This window comes from Anser cygnoides, chromosome 1 (genome assembly GCF_040182565.1).
Source record: "Anser cygnoides isolate HZ-2024a breed goose chromosome 1, Taihu_goose_T2T_genome, whole genome shotgun sequence".
Lineage (NCBI taxonomy): Eukaryota > Metazoa > Chordata > Aves > Anseriformes > Anatidae > Anser > Anser cygnoides.
Genome location: NC_089873.1, coordinates 84,195,152 through 84,214,719, shown reverse-complemented (window position 1 = coordinate 84,214,719; position 19,568 = coordinate 84,195,152). Strand labels below are relative to the sequence as shown.

Here is a 19,568-nt window from a genome sequence, read left to right as displayed (position 1 = left end):
CACAAGCAATGGTGGTGTGATGGGAATGAGGGTGTATTAAGGTCATTTACTTGAGTTAAAGAAAAATGCAGATGCTTTCTGAAGATCCTCATGGGGTACCTGCAGGTGGGGAAGGAAAGGTTTGTGGGACAGCTTCAGCAAGCCTTGGAGTAAAGGTGTAAGGCAGGTGCTTGGCCCTGCAGGTGGAAAGGTGTAGCGGCTGCACTGCTAGACTAAAGTCAGTTTTGAAAACCTCCTAAAATGAAGGTTTGAGGAGTCTCAGCACAGATGCTTTGGTCTATGCCAAATTACTTCTTACTGTGGACATAATCCTTGTTGCCAAAACCATTTTTGTATGCCCATAGTGGCTGGTTTATAATACTGTGAACACACCGAGTTTAGGCTGGATTAGGGATAAGTAAATCTGGTAATCTAGAGAACCTAAAAATAGATACAAGCACTTTCTATGTAGATGTATGTGCATATATAATATATAACACTCAATGCACTTTTAATGGGGAATAACACTGTATTTTTTCACACTGGGTTCCTAGGTAGGTACATATTTTCAGGCTATGTATCTTTCAAAGGGAAAAATAAGTATAATAACAAATTTAGCTCATTATTGCATCTTCCATAGGTATTTTTGTCCCATGCATTTAAAACAAAGATGATGAAACTCCTTTGGAAACCTCAAAAGGACCAACACTAGTACAGAAAAAATATAAATTCTACATACATGAATATAAATGTGAAGTGTTGCAACACCTCGTTTCCACAGAGCTAACACAAGCAAATACTGAATGAAAGGCTGAGCCAATCAAAAGTGGAAAGTCTGTACACCATACAAGTGAAGAGCTGCAAATCAGGGAAGATAATAGATGTCAAATCAATATTTATATATGTGAACAAACATACACAATAGTGTAAATAAGTAAGTAATTTATCTGGGAATTGCAGAAGCAAGACAAATCCATGGCAATATCCTACCTAGTATATTAATATTCCAAATGTGAAAATGTGTGTATATGTATATGTATATATTTCAGTGTTATTCCTCTGTACAGAAAAGGCGAAAGACTGGTTTTCATCTGTTAAGTACTGAGATCTAATCTCATAGAGAGCCTAATTCCAGTCTTTTTTTTTTTCCTGTAACCACTGTGGATTTTTGGATAGGGATCCCACCATGCAGTTTGACCAAGTAATCTCCATTTTTAAATAACATATGCAGCCCAGTTTTACTATATGATGAGCTCAAAATACATGTATATAATGTATCCCATGAACTGAATATACTTTTTTAAACTGGTGAACTATGACGCAAGTAATTATTTATGAAAACTCAGAAAAATAAAAAAAAGTCAATAGCAGAATTCAGTCTAAGGCATATGTCAAGTCTTTTATCACAGAAGTTTCAGAATAACTGACCTGGTAAGTAACTAAATCTTTCAGGAAATGCGTATTTTTTTATCAGCCTGGTAAAAGGTTTAGCTGTGTGTACATGAGTATGTTTTGATTCTGTTGTTCCTGAATATTTACATTGATTCCCATTAAGGTCATATGCAGGAAATAAACCGTGCCAATTCAGTGAATGTTGCCACTGGAAGATAAATGAAAATAGATAACTTAGTAAGTCAGCACTTGCTATAAAGATATCAACCTTTCTTTCGCCAGACATAAGCAGTCTGTGGATATATCTGGAAATTTTGTTGTGTTTCTCAGGATATCCATATGGCCATGCTTCTAATGCCTAAGTATAAATACATGTTTTGAAATTACAAGGAAAATGGAAAAAAATGTTTATTTTCAATTAGGAATAGACATTGGATCAAACTTGAAAATTCAATCTCAATTTTATTTCTTTATTATTGCAAGATGTCCTTGTTGTAGAGAAACTAAAATGAAAGGTTGTGATACCCCAGAAGGTGTTGCACTTAAAGACTAAAAGAAAAATACACAAAGAATATTCTATAGAAATGTAGCACCTCTAGACTTATTGTCTGATTTTATCTAATTGTCTATTGTAATACTACTAATGATTCTGTTAGCGTAGCTACCACATAACCACCAAGTGATTATATGAAGGTGCTTTATTCAGCGCTGGAAGCCAGGGCAGGTGCCCAAATCTGGCTTCAAGTCCCGTTACTTCCCAGCCATTATTTATACATTCAACATTACGTAAGGCATACATATTCATTACAGGTGGTAACATCAGCCTCGCATTCCATTCTAATTAGCTCCCCTCCCCTTTGCACATGCGTGGCGCTCTCTGGTGGTCGTCCAGGTGGTCGTCCAGAAGAAGTAAGGAGTCTTCCTCTCCGCTAAACTTTTCACCTTTCTCACTTGACGCATGCTCCCTCTGCTCCTTGGTTCTGCTTCAACTCATTTCAGCACTTCCAGGCCCTTATCCAAGGTCAGGTTGTACCTGTTTCCTCCCAGGGTTCCCCTTCAAAGATTCATTTCACTGTTCAGTATACTCCCTAAGTTTCCCAGTATTTGATAATGTAAGTACATTTGGCAATGCTTAATTATACTGTATGACCCATCGCCTAAGAGACATTAATAAAACATCCATTCGATTCTCCCCAACACTAACAATTCCATTAATATTTCTTGTTAATATAGATAATAGTAATGTATAATCAGTAGCTGCTAGTTAGATGATCTGGGAATTGACTTTGTAAGTCACACTCATAAGTAAGCAGACATGGGGCACTAACAGATGTGCTGAGCTCCAGGTGCAAGTATGGAAGGGAATTCATAGTACAGCGTGTGTGATATAATGTCTGCAGACACCAGATATTTTTTTCTGTAAGCAGGCCGTATGGTTTCCTGGGAGGAAGGTTAGCAGCCTTTGAAAAGATCAGTAAATTAATTGTGATGGTCTCAGTTAATTGAAGATCCTCTATGAAGTAGATTCTGAAAGCCTCTAACGCCAGACTTTTGTTTATTGCAAAACTAAATTTTAAAATTCAATTTTAAATTCCAAAATTTAATTTTTGAAAGCTATGAATATTCAGGGATTTGAGGGTAGCCCGATCAATTTGACTGCTTATAAGAGTCTTTCAGTCTGTGGAAATGAAGGTCTGTGCAAAATGAGTATGCCTTAGCAAAGCTGAGAGGTTTTTCCAGTTTAGGTTTTTATCATATGATCTTTGTCTGCTTTCTTGAAGGCTGTTTAAAAGTGTTCATGCCATCTTAGAGTTTGGTATTGGTTTGTGAGCAGGGCCGTTTGTAGTGGTCAGTTAAAATTACATAAAACAACCATGAGGACCGAAGTAATTTTGGCTAAATTTTGTAGTGAAAGATGGTGTTAGAAAACAAACTGCTCTTTGTGTAGAATCTTGCAGAACAAAACTTCAGCTGTCTGCAAAGTTCTGTCTTTGTGCAGGCATGGATGAAAACAGATATAGACAAAATTTACAGTTTCCTTTTAGAAGGAGAAAAAATCTCCAAGAATCTGGATATCTGAACATAAGAAACCATAGTGTGGATGGAAGCAAAATTTAATTTGCATGAAGGTATTTATAAGCAGAGTTCAGGAATGTAATTAATTGCTTAAACATGATTCCTGCGTATATTGACCATGAACACTAAGTCAAGTTTTTTTACTGAAATGTGCATTCCCTTTTCTATGCGTAAGCACATTTGTTTTCAAAAGCACAGGCCTGCAAAAAATTGGGTGTAATAACAAATTATATGACTGTTAATTGTGCTTTCATTTTAAGTAATAGCAATAGTACACCTGGAAATTGCAAACAGCATCTGCAAGATTTGCAAATCAAATTATCTTGAAGCCTTCACTGTGTCGGTCATCTTAGAGTAAGTGTGGAAAATACAAGAATTTTGACAGTGGTTATTCATTTATACGGTATGTTTTGTTTCATTGCATAAAATCGGTTGATATCACTATTATTCTTGTATGCACTCTGCTTGTAATGTATGCTGCATCACAGGCTTTAACCTTACATAAGACTATACTCGAGCTTTTTTTTCATTTTATCTTCTGTAGTTCTGTAACCAGTCGTCCACAACATTTTATTTATTTATGGCTTCCCTACAGTAGTCTTTGTTTCAGAATCTTTTACTATAAAATGAAGTAAAACTTTACTAGGCAATGTCTGTGAGATACTTGGATCTAATAAGCTTTAGCTTTTTCCCTGATGAATTTTGGAGGCTTCACTTCTTCCACAGAGATGGGCTTACATGAATCAATAAATGCAGTCATTCCTTAAGTGGAAAATCAAATTAAATGCAAGCCAGGGAGATGGAATAGTTAAACCGTGAGCCTCTGTGAGGCTGGAGTGAGTGCATGAGGAAAGCTGTTGTCCTTGGAGGATTCTTCTGTGCTCTTTTTCTGTTCGTTCTTGTCTGTATTGTTTGATGACTAGAATCCTGACGACTTCTGCATTAACATTGTGTTGCTGCCATGGGCAGAGCTGACTTGATGATCAGCTCATGGGGAGCTGAAAAAGCCTGCCTGTGCCTTACCTCCTCCCACAATGGAGCAACTGGAGTATTTTGTTGAAACCTGCTGGGAAAGGCAGTGTGTCTCATGACGGTGACCCAGGAAATCACTTAGCACAAAAGGAATTCCCGTTTTATTTTCATGTCATTTGTAAAGGAAGGGCTTGACCTGATGGTAAGACCTCTGAATGAATGTGCTGACTTGTTTGGGGAATTCTGAAAACACTTTCTGTGCGTTGAGTGAAAAAAAACACACAATCTTTCAAATTATACGTCCACAGATAAAGCAACTGAAAACAATCCTATCTTATTTTTTGTTGTTGTTTGCTTTTTGTTTGTCAGTTTTAAAGTGATTCTGGAAGTGCTTTCCCAAATAAATCAGTAGCTGCTAAATACTTAGGACTTATTCTGATATTGCGCCACATCATATATGAATGTGTGTTTGAATAAGTGCTTAAGGAAGAGAGGTAAATGAGTTTTGTGGTACTTCCCCATCTCTACTAACTACACTGAGCTTTGTGCATTGGGAAAAAGAAATAGCAAATTTGCCACAAAATTCATTACAAGTTTTTGATTCCTACAGCAGATTTTTTTTAGTCTGTTTTGCATGTCAATTAGGCGTGGGTCTGAGAATGTGAGTAAGGTCTTAAGGCTCATTGGGCTCCAGCTGAAGTGCCTAAGGCTCAGAAGCAAGGTTCAGAAATTCAGAGAGATTATCCACTGATGGGATTTATGGAGTTCAACTGTTTTTTTCATTTAGTTTGACATGCTCCTCATTTGACTTTCTGGCATGATGCCACATGAGTTATGCTGAAGCTTTTCTCTTTACTCAATAGACACAAATATAGGAAAGAAAAAAAAAGCCTCGTTTATAAATGACAGGTTGGCAATGAAAGGTGACACAATAGATGCTATTTGGATATAATGCTTCAGAAATCAGTGACTATCACTGGAGAAGTCAACACTTGCTTGCAAAAACAAAATCCAGCGTTCTCCAGATTTCTCAGCATTACCAATTTTAGGGCATAAAATGAATTATTGAACAGTGCTTCTGTATTAGGGAAGTTCAATGGCTATTTTTTATTTATAAAATATTTATTTGCAACATAGCGAATGAGGACTGTTTGTTTGCTTGTCTGTTTCTTATACCTTCATAATAACCAGTTATGTGAATTAAATAGAAAATGAGATGGGTTGTTTTGACTTAAATGATCATACAAACAGTTGATTTTTTTATCACAAGTTTACTCATAGTTTGGAGTTACTTGTAGTTTAGAATCTCAGTTTCTGAAAAGCTTGTGTTTCAGAAAAAGACACCTGTAGAACAATTAAGCATATTCTTTTTCCTCCAAAATTACTAAGAACCAATGGCAATTCCATATACAGGAATTGATTTAATGAACATGCAGTGTCACTGAAGTACAGCTCCTTCTGAAGATACAGCATTGTCATTAGTGTGCTATGTCTGGCACAGTGGATGTGACTGCAGGTTAAAGAGTGGAGTAAATCTATTATCTGTAAATATGTCAGTGGTTGAGGATGCCTGACTTTCTTGGCTAAGTGCCATTGTAAACTGGTCCTTTCCCTAAGCTTTTGTAAGATGAACGCTGGAGAACCGAGATACCCAGAGTTACCTTCAGGACTTTGTAGGGGTTTGATCTAAAAGCAGATGTGAGGGTCTCAATTAACTTAAAAGAAGTTCAAATTAACCCCATGCAATATTGCTACTTGAATATTAATTTCAAGTCAATTTACCTTATAACAGTTATGTTCCACATGCTGGAAGTAGAAATGTTCTCTGTTTCAGAAGAATATATTCACGTAGCAGTGAACGGTGACTCAAAATTAAGCCAATAAAAAGACTGAACAGTTCATAAGATCTGTGACAGAAAGAGGAATATAATCCCTAGGCTAATACTGTATCCATAAGATTATATTTTTTCTCTCAGGACTATTCATCTAAAAGTGCTATAGTAGAACTAGAAAGTTCTAGGAAGGAAGCTAGAAGGAAAATCAACAAAGATAATCAAGTTGTGGAATGGTTTCCGTATGAGTAATTTACATAGGAGGACTCTTCACACCGAAAGAAAGCACTGAAGGGGGGGGGATATGATAGAAGAGTGTAAAGTCAGGACTGTGGTGAAGATGATTAAGTTTTCCTTGTAAAAACAGGGGGAGTGATTGTAAAATGGGACAAAGTATACCCTTATTCACATAACAGATGGACAAAGATCACATTGTCATAGAATGCCGTAGCGTTAGACTGGTTCTAAAAGTGATCATCTAAAGTTATTACAAACATAGAAAAAACAATCAAGGGATATTAAATATAAATATACCTAATGTTTATGAATATCCTTTTATTATGTACTGATATTTAATCTGTCTCAGAAGGCCTATAAACTGTAGAAAGCTGGGAGCTGTACAATTTGAGTGCTCTGTCTTCTGCTGGCAACCCTGAAGAAACAGGGTACTGGGCTAGACAGACCTTTAGAGCTCACTTGCACTGGAATGGTTATCAAGGATACTTGATGGCCCATTACAAACAACTTTAACTGTTTAAACCTAAATGTTTGTAATTAAATATGTAGTAAGATAGTTTAGCAGTTATTATGTCAATAATTACTTACGCTGTAAGAAGTAACAACTCATCAATGTGACCTATAAAATACATGCTTACTTAGTTAGGACAGCTATCATTCCAGGATTACACAGTGATACTATATGCATATTTGATGACCTTTTCTGTAGATTATTACTCAAACCGAAGTTGTTTAAAAAAATATTCAGACTTTTGGTATTGTGAAAAATAACCATAGAACCACCTCAGTGGTACATATTATATTGGCTGTTCTGCTTGGAGCTTGTTTTTATTGTTAATTTCAAGAATAGATTAATGGGAAAAACTTGAGTATTTCATGACATTGCTGCTGTTTTTTCTTTCTAGTTTTAAAAGCTTTGTTGGAACCTTTAGAGTTTGTTCTTTAAGTTACACAGAGCTTGCATTCTGGAGGGTTTTGCCTAGCGCACTATATCTATTCCTTCCTGAAGGGCGGGGGTTGAGGGAAGATAAAACTACAGAATTTACTGCCATTATTAGTGGTTCTAAAACAAATGGGCTAACTTTCTGTAAAAGCCTGACTGTATATATAAAATTAATCTGGCCTTTGATAACCATTGGATGGATCCAGTTAATCTAGTGTATTGTCTTGGAGAATGACCAGAATAGGCTGCCTAGGGAGCAGGGGAAAAAAAAAAAGAGCAGGTACACAGTGATAGTTCCCAGAACACTCTTCTAGCCTCCACCAGTTTGCTGTTCAGGGACTGTCTGACCCGGGGATGTCTGTATGTAAGTGAATATTTAATAATTCATTGCAGTATTGCATTTCTGTGAACTTGTTCCGTTTCCCCTTGGCATTGTGTAGCTTTTTAGTATCCACCACATTGTTTTGTCTCTTGGCTGTTTCCTCACAATTCACCCCTTTAAAGAGTATGTATGACTCTTGTGCTCAGTGGTGTATTGTAAACACACATTGAACATACTAAGTGTGACTGAGTATAAGTATTATGTTGAACAGCACAGAACCTTTCAGGACAATAGTGTTGATCTTTGCTGTCATAGTTCACTTTCCATCCCCGCTTTTCATATATATCTTCTGAAGGTATTATTCCCACTAAACAGTGCTTGTTTTTACATTGTTTTATTTCTTGAAAAGAAACTTGGGTGAAGGCACAGTGCTGAGAATGTTGATCTTTGCTTTCAGTGCTATTAAATGACCAGCTAGTTCTTAGCAGTATAAGAACAGCATAATGAACTAAAAATAAAAAACAACCCTTCTTCCCCTGGAGATGTTCTTCCTCTACCTCTGCTAAATTGTGTAATTTCATACATCAGAACCAAGACAAGCATCTGAAATGAAGTATGATGCTTACATCACTTTTCAGGTATAGTTTGAGAGGTTGTTGAGGCTACCTTCAGGTAGCCCATCACTAGAATGATGTTCAGGTCATCAGAACATTTTATGGGCAGAGACAGGGCTTTTTGTCACTGTTAAAAGGTAGAAAGCTCTAAGAGCTTAAATATAGGCAGAAACTAAATGCTTTAATCTGAGGTTTAAAAGAAAGCGCAGAACAAAGCTGAGTAAGGAAGTCTTGGATAAAGCAACCTTGTTATCCAGTAGGTTTAATTTAAAGGTTATACTTCAAATACTGTTTGCAATATTCTGGGATTATGAAATGCATATTTGAAAAGAAAGTTAATAATAATTCTCTTACGTGCTTTTTCTGTGTGAAAGAGTCTACATATGCTAACATTGCATTTTGCTTGCTGGATCATTACTGATGTCTTGTATGGTTGTAACATGACCAAATTCTAGATTATTCTTTAAAAAAGGAATGTATGTGCCCCAACAAAGGGCAATATAATGTACATTGAATACTAGATAATATTAAATATCTGTCTTCTCTTTATACAAGCAATATTATATCTACAATATTAAAATCCAGTCTATGTATTATGGAAAAGTAGATCATAGTACAGTGGCATTTTAAATGGCAACCTGTATCTGAGTTCCAAATATTTCTTAGTTTAAAGTTCATGTGTAAGTCACAGTGAACAGCAGTTGTCTTCTGTCTCCCCATTCATTTCTAAATATGAAGCTTACCAAGTTGGCTTTTATGGACAAGAAGGCAGAATATCTCACTTCTACCCATGTGATTTGTAAATCAGCTTTGCAGGTCTCCAAGATTTTAAGTAAATCTAGGTATGTCTGTGTATACGAATACAGTACTGAAGAAAATGCAGAACGGCAGAAAAGATACTCCTAGTTTGTCCCCTCTGATTAGCTCAAACCTTTTCTGGAATATAGGCTGGAAAAAACCTTTCATGGGGTCTTAAAAAATTAATGACCAGAAGCCTGATAAAGGAAGAAGAGGTTTAAAGAACAGAACCTAAAATATTCAAATTTTTGTTACATCTCTCATAAAAGAATACCGCAGTTCTTGAAGTAGAATCACAGAATTATAAAATGGTTTGGATTGGAAGGGGCTTAATCAAAGGCTGGATTATCCTTAAAGATAATCCAGTTCCAACCCCCTGCCATGGGCAAGTACACCTCCCACTAGAACAGCTTGCCCAAAGCCCCATCCAGCCTTGCCTTAACACTTCCAGGGATGGGGCATCCACAGCTTCTCTGGGCAACCTGTTCCAGAGCCTCACCACCCTCAGAGTAAAGAATTTCTTCCTTACATCTAATCTAAATCTATGGTTTTTTAGTTTAAAGCCATTACTCCTTGTCTTATCACTACACACCCTGATAGAGAGTCCCTCTCCCGCTTTTTTTGTAGACCTTCTTTAGGTACTGGAAGGTTGCAATGAGGTCTCCCCAGAGCATTCTCTTCTTCAGGCTGAACAACCCCAAGTCCTTCAGCCAGGGGAAAGTGCTTCAGCTCTTGGATCGTCTTTGTGGCCCTCACTTGGATTAGTTCTAATACTTCCATGTCCTTCTTGTGCTGGGTGCCCCAGAGCTGAACACAGCGCTCCAGCTGGGGTCTCACAAGAGCAGAGGATAGAGGGGACAATCACCTCCTTCAAGCTGCTGGCCACACTTCTTTTGATACAGCCCAGGATATGGCTGGCTTTCTGGGCTGCAAGTGCACAGTGCTGGCTCATGTCAAGCTTCTCGTCAACCAACATCCCCAAGTCCTTCTAATCAGGGCTGCTCTAAATCCATTCTCTGCCTGCCTGTATTGTTCTTGGGATTGCCCCAGCCCAGACGCAGGACCTTGCACTTGCCTTGTTGCATTTCATGAGGTTTGCACAGGCCCACCTCTCAGGCCTGTCCAGGTGCCTCTGGATGGCATCCCTTCCCTTTAGCTTGTTGGCTGCACCAAGCTGAGGATGCACTCACTCCCACTGTCCATGTCACTGACAAAGATGTTAAACAGCGCCAGTCCCAGTACTGACCCCCCTGAGGAACACCAGTTGTCACTGGTCTCCACCTGGACATTGAACCATTGACCACAACTCTTTGAGAGCGATCATCCAGCCAATTCCTTTACCCACCGAGTGGTCCATCCATCAAATCCGTGTCTCGCCAATTTAGAGACAAGGCTGTCATGCAGGACAGTGTCAAACGCTTTGCGCAAGTCCAGGTTGATGATGTCAGTTGCTCTTTCTGTATCCACCAGTGCTGTAACCCCATTGTAGAAGGCCACCAGACGTGTCAGGCACAGTCTGCCCTCAGTGAAGCCGTGTTGGCTGTCTCCAATAACCTCCTTATTTTCCATGTGCCTTAGTGTAGTTTCCAAGAGAATCTGCTACATAATCTTGCTAGGCGTAGAGGTGAGAATGACTGGCCTGTAATACCTGATCTCAATTGTATAAAACAGCTATGCAACACTAAATAGTTATTTTCTTTTCTCCTAGTGCTGATTGCAAAGATTTGTGATTTAAAACAGATAAGCAGTTTGATCTTGTAAAGAATGATTTCCAAAAGCTCATGCTTACATAAGAACTTCTGTGGACTTTCTTGATAAATCTCCATCTGTCCTTGGTATAAAAGGGTAGGATTATTTATACAGAAAGTAGTCTTGCTCCAGTGCCAATGCATGCTAATACTGGTGCTTGAGAAGTAGTTTTTTCTGATATCTCTCTGGGGAACTGTTTTCTTTTGCAGTTTCTGGGACAGAATCTGTTGTGGATCTCACATTGTAAAAGTAATTTCAAATGGCTTTGGAGTAGTGGTGCAATACTTCAGTCGTTTTTGTGGCAGGAGTAAGCAATAGGATGCAGAGTCTGAGGAACCTCCATCGTGGGACGTGGATGACATTGTCTTATGTTTCTGTGGAGCATGGGAAGTGGTTATCTGGCAAGAGCAGGGAAATTAAGGGACTTTGGATCTAAAACTGCTCTTGGGTAAGATCTACTTTTTCCTTCTCTTCAAAACCATTTTCTGTCTTTACCTATCTGTTAATTCATTAGAATGGAAAGGCCAATTAACCTGAGAAAACAAACAAAAATAAAGCTCCTGGAAATTTTAGTAATGATTAATATTACTAAATGACCTGAGCTGAATGACTTTCAGATATTTGTAGATATTCCTCAGTTTTTAAGAGAGAGAAGGATTATCGTTGAAGACATCACTTGGGATCAGAAGAGAAATCGATATGTTGAAATGAAGGGATGGAACGTTAGGAGGAAAATACTCCTTTATGTTGAAATGTTCAAAATAGTCTTAGCAGAAGGTATGATCAAATCCTCTGTAGGACTTTTTATTATGTGAGAAAACAGTGGAAAATACACAGTAAAGAACAATTCTTCAGTGTCAGGACCCAAGGCAGAGGTCTTATAACCTTGGCATGATTCTACACAATATTCTACAAAAAAGCAACTTTCCCCTGTCTATTTTGTCTAATCCAAAAGAGATGACTCTAACAAAGCAGCATGATCTTCCCTAAACTTCCATGTTCTGACCGGCTACCTAGGTAGGCATATTTTATTTTCAGTTCCCTTCGTTTCACATCTTAGTGATTCACTCAGGAGACACTGTTAATGTTGATGAAGAGCCAGGTGTCACTGAGCTCATGCTGATAAAGACAGAAGAGAGCCAGGCTGTACTGAAGCTTATTTGAAGATTAAATACATCTCACATCTAGATTGGAAGTTTTTGACTTTGAAACCATGAGACACTGTAGTGACTCAATGTGAATCAGAGATGAGACAGCCCATAGTTGCCTTCCAGCATTAAGGAGAATTAATCTAGGATGTGGTCACACAAACTCTTACCTATTTCTAATGGAAGTTAAGTTCTTCAGGCAATCACAGTTACAGAAATAAAACTTCCAGAAGGAAGGTCTTAGTGTTATACGGAATATATGGCCATCTTGTCATCTTTTAACTGTTAAAATCCAGCTGGTATTCAAAGTGAAGAACTGATTTAATTTGTTTGAAAAGTTAGAAATGTAAGAGGTAGAGATTGCAGTAATACATCCAGTGAAAGTCAGCACTGATATAGTGCTGCTCTGTTTTCATTATCTGCATTATTAAATTCACAATATCTTCTGTCCTTATCTATGAATCAAAACCTGAAGATAAAAGCTCCCCAACTTCCATTGGTATGAGCCAGAAAAAATAATCTCTCTTGTATTGCTTGCTACCAGTGATTCACTGTTGCATCTAAAATGAAAACCAAGCTTCAAGGGCAGAGTATCAGACCAAATGCAAGCAATGAAAATATAATTCTCCTTTACTGACAACCAAAATAATACTTACGTACATACTGCTGTGCGATATGAGAGCGATCAATTCTGCATACCTGATGCTGAAGTAGGGTGCCAGCCCAACCAGTGGTTTTTATTGTGGATTCATACACACGATCTAAAGACAAACCTGTACGCTGTTAGATATGTACAGGTTTCGTAGGTTGAAATGCAATTCTGTGCCATTTTAAAGAGTAGGCAATTTCAGCAGAAGTTCCTTCTGTTCCTAATTCTTCCTCAAGAGTCAAGTTTTTCTCTATTAGGAGATTTCAGTACTCTTCAGAATATATGTTTTTCTGTGAAGATAACTACTGGTCTCAGTAGCACAATTAAGCCATGTATAAAGCCTTGTTTTGTTAGTGTTTTTTGTTATGCCCTAAATCTGGTTTGTGTCCAGGTGGATCAATAAGTAGCCACCTGTATTTATAGTCATAGGCCTTTGTCCATAGCCCATACTTTCAAGACCTCTGTGTGACAGTCCTTCATTTTGCATACGTTGTAGGGTTGTTGCTTGTTTACTATACACCAAAATAGTTCCTTAAAATAATATTGTGTTTATATATGTAACGTTCTTATCTGCTTGTATCTAACTACCTGTGGCAACATTGGAAGTAGTTTTCAAATTTGTTTACATTTATTGTCCTCAGATTACATATAATTGCACCTCCTCCCTTCCTGCCATGACAGAAGTTCATTGTTATATTCTCTTCAGATTTAGGGTGTCAGCCAGACAACCTGAGCTTCCTCTGCAAATTAGGGAACTTCTTCCTTGGTCAGTCCGAGTATTTGTGGAACAGACTTGCAGACTTCTGAACAGCTCCCAAGCTCTGTATCTGTGCACATACATATGAAGTCTATATTTTTGAAATGATACAGAAAGGCAGTTACTCATTCAGGTTTTGTCCTCTTTTTGTTCAACACAGTTAGTGCATTGTTGTTTTGTTTTATTTTCTCCAAGGAAAAATATCTGTTCTTGTACCCCTTCAGGGAGGGTGCATCAATTGGTAGAGGGACAAAACTAAACTTAATGTGAAAATGATAAATGATTGCTTCCAAAAGTAGGAAGCATTCCTACCATGTTATTCTAATACTGTGCAGAGTGATTTCAAATGTTTTTTTTTTTCCTTTCGTACCTGAAATTTGAATTGCATTATTTTACAATTTTGTCAACCTAAACCATTAATAATGCTCTAAATAAAAGGATGACAAGCTCTATTTATCTTCTTGTCTGCTTACTGCATAGTATTGTAGTACTATATTCTTTTAAAGAACTTTTAATCTTGTCTTACATTTATGGTTTCTATCCCATACGTTTATCTGAATATTTCATTCTTTTCACGCATCTATTTTAAAAGTTTCTTTTTTTCTTTTTTTTTTATATGAGTTTAAAAAAAAAAAATTAGAAGGCGCATGTCAAAATACTATTTTTAATGATCTTTTGCTTGTCAACACTTCACTTTTCTAAGGGGTTCCTGCAGGGTTTTGCAGTATTCTCTTCAGCAAAGAACAACATACATAATTTTGCTTCCTTGATTTCCCTGTAGGTCCTCTCAAACTATGTAAATCCCTTTTTGCAGGTATAATCAGTTTTCAGTGGTCTCTACTGTGCTTATGAATGCAGTTCTCTTAATGAAGATACTGACTCTATTGAATAAGGAGATGGCCGCATAAGCATAATATGAACTGGGACCATTTAGTAGAGGATCACAGTTTATCAACATAGAAGGCAGACCAGCTATTAAAGGAAAAACAGTGTAGTGAGCAAAGAAGTAATTGAGAAAATTGTAAGAAGGCTTTGAAGATACAGCATGATCTCAGGAACCACCCTGCCCCTTTGGAAAGGGAAAGGCACAGTCCTGTTCTGCACTTGCTGGTGGAGGTCTCCTGTACAACATACCTACTGCCAGGAATTGTGTAACTGTGAAGTACAGTTCCATTTTCTCTCTCTTAGTCAATAGTGAACATTCATGGTGCTAGACACAACTATGCTATTTGAAAGCCAGTCTGTTTGGAGGTTAAAAAAAAAAAATCAAAACTAAAGAAAACGTGAATGGAATCCCTAATTTTTGACTATTGAAACTCTGAAATTGTCAAAGATTATAGGAGGAACAACGTGCGTTGTTGTCAAGCACTAGTGAAGGACCTGAGTTCTGCCTATGTAAACTGTCCTTTCAGTTGCTTGAGAGATTTTTGCTTTTTGTCTGAAACTACTATATAGATTTTGCTGTTTATCTTTCATGCATTGATGTCATTATAACAAAGTCAGTAAATGACAGTGATTGTGATTAATCCAGGAGGTTCTGGAAGGGCTTTAAAGTACGAGATTTTGACTTACTAGACAGAGTAAGGTATACAATACAGCAGAAAGCAGATAAAATTCATGATTTTTCCCATGACTGATACCACTGTCATGGCAGTAGCTAAACTGAACTATACTGTGGTAGTCTAGCAGACAACAAAGATCTAGTGTTTGAACAATATCAGATAATAAAAAGAAATGTGGAAAAGCTGTCAAACTTAGGCGTACCTAGTAATATATTTTGCATTAGTCGTGGGTTATATATGAAGTAACACAACACTTGATAGAGAGTTTTGGGTGGTAAAACTTTGAAGAAGAATTAGTATTCGCATAGAGAAATAGAGGATCTTTATCTCCAGTAAAAAATATTTGAAATACTACCATTCCAAACACACACACACAGCAACAATGCTGATCATAAATTTGCAAAGCCTTACGTGAAAGCCCTTTCCCTCAGATCTGAGGGAGGGCTTCATATACAATTTATATTATTTGTAATAAGAGTGTCAAAGTGAGAAGCTTGATTTGGAGAACATTTATCTTTATTTTACCTGTCTAGAAATCCAACCAAGTGAAAATGGAACAGTTTATGGGTTTCATAATCTCATTTTATTCTATTCTCTGTTGCAGCAGAGAAATAAATCCTGTGATTAAGATTTTCAGAAACCTGTAGTTAGGCACTGGCCCAAGTTTGCAAAATGCTGAGCTCCTGCTAGCTTCCACTCATCCCAGGGACATGGGCTCTTTCTTTTCTTCTCTCTTTTTTTTTTTTTTTTTAATAACTCTTACTTTTTTGCAAATTCACTTAGTTGCAGTAGAAACCAATGCAATTTGGAAATTTGAATAGGTCTTAAAATGGGTGGGACAAACAGGTATATCTGAAATCTATCTGGTGATTCAGAATTTAACCCCAAACTCATCTGTCCTTTGCTTACTTTCAATGAATAAAACTACACTGAATTTTTAATACTGTTGTTACGTGAAAGTTACTGAACCATGTGAACTGGAGCACAACAGATGATAGATAGAAATGACAAGACTGGGCCCTATGACTGGGTAGAATCAGATTTATTTTGGGAAGTTCTTTAAGGGGATAGAAATTTCACAAGAACAACTTCCCTTTCTTTTTAAAAGACTTCCTTTTACCAAGGAGAGGGAGGTTTGTTTATTTGTTTTGACTAGGTGAATGGGGTCCACATCCTGATACAAGTTTCTTCAGTATAAATCCCCATGAGCTATGTTGACTTAAATTGTAACACTATAGTCTTTGCTATTGTTATTCTGTCTATCTCATTAAAATCAATTGAGTCATTCCAGATGGGAGCAACTGCAATCAATGTTTGGTCCCTGATAATTTAGTTTAACCAGAGAACAAAACTTCTGTTTGTAGAAGGAACTCTTTGAAGTGGAAAAAATACTGATAGTTAGCAGTGAAGAGAGATTTTATTTGACCTTTCTTTCTGAATTCTATTCCTTTCTCATCAGATATGGAGTTATACTTTCTGACGTGAAGTTCTAAGGGAAAGAAATCTGGTTTTGTTTTGGTCTCTTTATCTGTTATCTAATTTATATGTAACAAATCTAGTTAACAAAAATCTTTCTCGTACTTCTGTTTTTTGATTTTGGCTTAATATGTAGAAAATTTTGAACTTTGGATTTTTTTTTTGAAAATCATACATTTGATAACACTGGCTGCAAAGTTTTTGTAATATTGTAGATGAGCATACAGTAACTTCACTCTTTCCTTAGGAATAATCTTTTAATGTATGAGAAATGGCTTCTTATATTGTTGAAGTAACAAACAACCTAGACTGAAACTGTCTCAAATTGCTGAACAAACTAGAATAGAATAATTTGTGAGACATGAGAAATTCTTTTCTGTTTTTCATGTTTTCTTATGTTTCTCTATCATAGGTCTAGGACAGGAAGTGGAGAAATGCCTTCATTGGTCAAAGTTGGATTTAAGTATTTCAGGAAAGTAAACTACTTAATAGAGAAGATTGTGGCTGGTTCTTCAAATTAATTCAGCTTTCATCGCTCATTGAGGCAAGAGTTTAATAAGGTAAGAAATATGTAGCTCAGCACCATTAGGGATTAGATATATCTGAAGGCAATATAACAAGTCTTGAAGACAGAGAAGTTAATTTTATTGTAACAAAGAGCAGTTAATGGTCAATGTTGTTGACTGGTATAGGAGCTTAAACTAGTTCTTGTCAGGAATAAGGCTTTGCAAGGAGTCACCATGTATTTACCATTTAATTTGGTTCATATGATCAAAGCCTGGGCCTTGCTGAGTTTCTTCATAGCTCTGAGAACATAAAGAGGAGCAGTCTGTCTTCTGTGTCTGTACAGATGCATATGGTGGTGCTAGGAGGGCACTCCAGAGGTACTGCTCAGGTGCTTGCAGTAAGACCCTTTCTGGGGATATGGAGTCTCCAGAGACCTAACTGAAATACGTTAACTGTTTGTCTTCTAACTGCTTATTACAAAGCTGATAAGGTTTTGCTATTTTTTGTGCGCTTTTTTTTTTTTTTCTGCTTCCAAATCATGAATGTCTGAAGTCAGGTTGATTATGCTTCCTGGTAACACTTGAGCTTTTTGATAAAATAATGATGATGCAAGCATATTTATCAGATGATTGTCTCAAAAATTTAGTCTTAAAAAGATTTTTGAAGACTCCATGTTACACTAGCAGGCAGCCAAAATGACTAAAGTCCAGAGTATCACTTTAAGAAACACAAAATTATCACAGAAACAATAAAAGCCTCAAGAGAGGTCATTCTCCCAGAATCAATTATATATCTTGGGGGGGAAAAAAATGCACCCTTGAGTTTTCAGTGAACAAAGCTGTTAAAAGACAAGTCAACATAATTTTCTGAAACAAGATTAACGTGGTAAGGCAGGGGACAAAAATAGGTATGTTCCAGGGAGTCAAAGTCTCATCTAACATGGTGTAATTCCTCTGCAATTCCAGCCCAGTAAAAAAAAAAAATCTATTCATAAAAAATTGTAATTTTTTTTTTTCTGCCTTATTCTGACTCAGAGGAAAAGAAGAGACCTTTTGAAGCGTTTCGTCAAAAATAACAGAAGAAAGTACTTGATTCCATTAAACAATGAAGCAACTACTTTCTAAAATGGGACACAGTTTTAGGATTTGCCTATTTTACACCACTAATTCAAACCTTTCACATCACATACAGTGGCACTGTTAGTAGGGGTTTAATTTGGAATTTGTCTTTTTCAAGCTGACCTTAAAACAACCCTAAGTTGTTTTGGTAATCTATTGTGAGTCTTCAAAATTCCAATATCCTGTTTGCATATTCTCAGTTGTTCATTAATCTTTTACTTTCAGTAGGAAATCTGAGTAAAGAACATAAATTATTTACATTTTAATAATATATATCTTCTGTTAATTCATAATTTGATGCTATGAAATACCGTAGATATAATAGCATCTGCTATCCATTTTCTACTTCATTTGCTTAGACAGTCCCCTATATCATTTAGAAGGAAATCTAAACATGTTTTTTATCATTTGTAGCTAAGCACCAATAGTCCAAAGTATAATTTCCATTGTGTTTCAAAAATACTTAGTGTTGACATTATTATCATTCTTTATTCGTCTACCTTGACTTAGAAACTTCTATCACAGTAATAGAGATTTCAGATAGTTTTGTAATGTGCCATCTCCGTTTACTGTATGCACAGTCTATACAATATAGTACACATCCTTCACGCAAAAAGTATAAACTACTCTTTTATCAGTCAAAATTATGAGTGCAGCTATAGGCCAGAGTCATCAAAGGCTGTACAGGGGAAGAAAAGATTGTCTTTTTATGGTAGGCAGTTCCCCATTATTCACAGAAGATTTACTACAGTAAAGGAGAAGGCTCTTCTGGCTAATCTTTAAAGTGCAGTTTCCGCAAAGGATGACTTCAGTTCTTACTAGGGCTAAGTGCTCCAGCAGTGGAAGAGTAAGAAGGGAGGTTTTGAATCACGGTCTTTTATGCCCACACCACATTTCCTTCCAGATAGCACCATTTGCACTTCAGTCTGTCAAATGTTACTCTGGGGAATAGGGGCTAATGCAGTCATCTGCTACTAAGGACATAATGTCAAAGATTTTATCCTGTCATAGAAAAGAGAAATATGGTTAAAGATAACCTCTGGACACCCATCATGTAGCTGGATTATGAAAGGCAAACACTGAAACACCATGTGAGACTTGTATTGAATACATTCCTTCCTGCTAAAATAGCTTAAGGCTGGATGGATTTATTGCCAAAATGGAGTTGAAACAGTGTAAAGACAGGTTGCCTTGTTTAAACTACAGGAATGCCTGTACATATGATAAGGGTGTGAGGTCTACAGTTAATTCTTCGAGGTAATTTTGAAGATTACCCTCAGAAATCACTTGTCCCCATCATACCAAGATGTCTTAGCAGCTGCCTTTGTTGGATTACTGTTGCATTTCATTATGTACTCTAGAAAGAGAAAACCAGCTAAAACAGTTGAGCAATAGAAAGCAGAGACAGTAGGACAGATTTTCAATCCTGTTTAAGAT

General features: G+C 36.9%; 1 long non-coding RNA gene across 4 annotated transcripts in view; it reads left to right on the top strand.

Moving 5' to 3' along the window:
• The window catches only part of LOC106040267 (uncharacterized), a 173,642-nt gene that overhangs the window by 29,102 nt on the left and 124,972 nt on the right, over nucleotides 1-19,568 (top strand). For all 4 annotated transcript variants that reach the window (XR_010833157.1, XR_007169766.2, XR_010833156.1 and 1 more), the window contains one exon: nucleotides 16,919-17,066. This is a non-coding gene — a long non-coding RNA (uncharacterized lncRNA). The remainder of the gene's footprint in view (nucleotides 1-16,918; nucleotides 17,067-19,568) is intronic.